Raw genomic sequence first — 1581 nt, 5'->3', positions numbered from 1 at the left:
TTCGCCCAGACCTCCTCCTGTCTCCGCTCAGGAGACTCCAGTCACCCTCCCACCAGCCAGGCCCGTCTAGGCAGCTAACGTCCTGTCCAAATCCCTGTCTTTCTGGGGACACTGCCACACGGCACCCACCACCGACACCAGGAGCCCTGGGCTGCCACCCCCCACCCGGCCCGGGTTCTGTATCAAAGAAACAAGAGAGTGAAATCACTTCCACCACAGCCCAGGCTCTCCCCGCCCCCACCCCCACCTGAGGCTTGAGCTGCCCGAACAAAGAGAATAAAGACGAGACAGACTGAGGTATAGTTCAAAGGTTGCTATTTTTTTTGGTTTCCTTTTTTGCTTTTGTAAAGAAAAATAAGGTTGTGTTTTTTGTTTGAAAGAAAACATAAGTCAGCCCCCTCCCTGCCCAGCCTCTCCCCTGCCCCTGTGGGCGCTGGGACCACCGGCCCTGGGCAGGAGGGGCCAGGCTGACCCGGTCTCGAAGGAGGGGGCTGGGCACCCGGTCAGGGCTTCCTCAGAGCCAGAGAGGAGGGGCATTCGGGAATGGAGTTTGGCTTGGTTAGGCAAAAAGTAAAATTAAAAAACTCGACACACACCCTCGGTACAAATAGGGGCCAAGAGGCACCACCTCCGAGTTGGAACCATCTCTGGCAGCTGGAGTCAGGGGCCTGGCGCGGCCCCTGGCCCCCCAGTGCCCCATGTTCTGGGGTGGGGGGCAGGGCAGGGAACAGTAGCTCTCAGGAGAGCGGGGAAGTCAGAGCAATCTCCTTCCCCACATGTAAAAAAAATTACTAAAAAAGCACCCAAAGCTTAAAAAAACGAACCCTCCCTGGCAGGGAGAATTGGGGGCATCCTGCTTATCAGAATGCCTTACCTGGCAAAAATGTGTAGAAAAATAAAATTAAACTTTATCCCTGAATGATAGAGTGAAGACCCTTCCCCTGCCCTCATGACCCTCCCCCCAACGCATCTCAGGATTCACCGAGGCTGCCGCTTTCTCCTGCAGTGGCGCCGACACGTGCACCGACACACGCACCAGCGTGCACGCAGGCACACACGCACCAGCGTGCACGCAGGCACACACGCCGCCCCACACCCGCGTCCAGGGCCCGGGGCAGCGGGACGGGATTCTGACCCCCACAGGCAGTCTCTCATTCCTCACGGCATCGTGAGGGTCCCTGTGCCAGACTGAGCCCCGTCCTTCCTCTTCTCCAGGGCAGGATGGGTCCCTAGCACAAGGGCAGGGGTGGGAGGCAAACCCACTGTATCGGTCGGGAGGGCAGTGGCAAGACCGAGGGGCATGAAGCAGGCCAGCCGCGGTGGCCGGAGACGGAGGTCACGCTGAGCCCCCGTGGCAGCCGAATGCTGAGGGGAGCTGGGTTCACAGCACGGTAGCAGGGTCGGGGTGCAGGGCCAGTCTCGTCGGAGACCAGCAGGCTGAGGGGTCAAGCAAGGCCCCCACGGACGGCGCATGAGGGAGAGGCCTGGAGGTGGGGCGGGGCGGCCTGGGTAGTGTTCTCGGGGCTGCTGCTGGGAAGATCAGCGGAGGTAATAAAATGGGGGCGCGCAGGGAGAAGGGCG

This window comes from Hippopotamus amphibius, chromosome 1 (genome assembly GCF_030028045.1).
Source record: "Hippopotamus amphibius kiboko isolate mHipAmp2 chromosome 1, mHipAmp2.hap2, whole genome shotgun sequence".
Classification (NCBI taxonomy): Eukaryota; Metazoa; Chordata; class Mammalia; order Artiodactyla; family Hippopotamidae; genus Hippopotamus; species Hippopotamus amphibius.
This window is presented reverse-complemented; position numbering follows the sequence as displayed.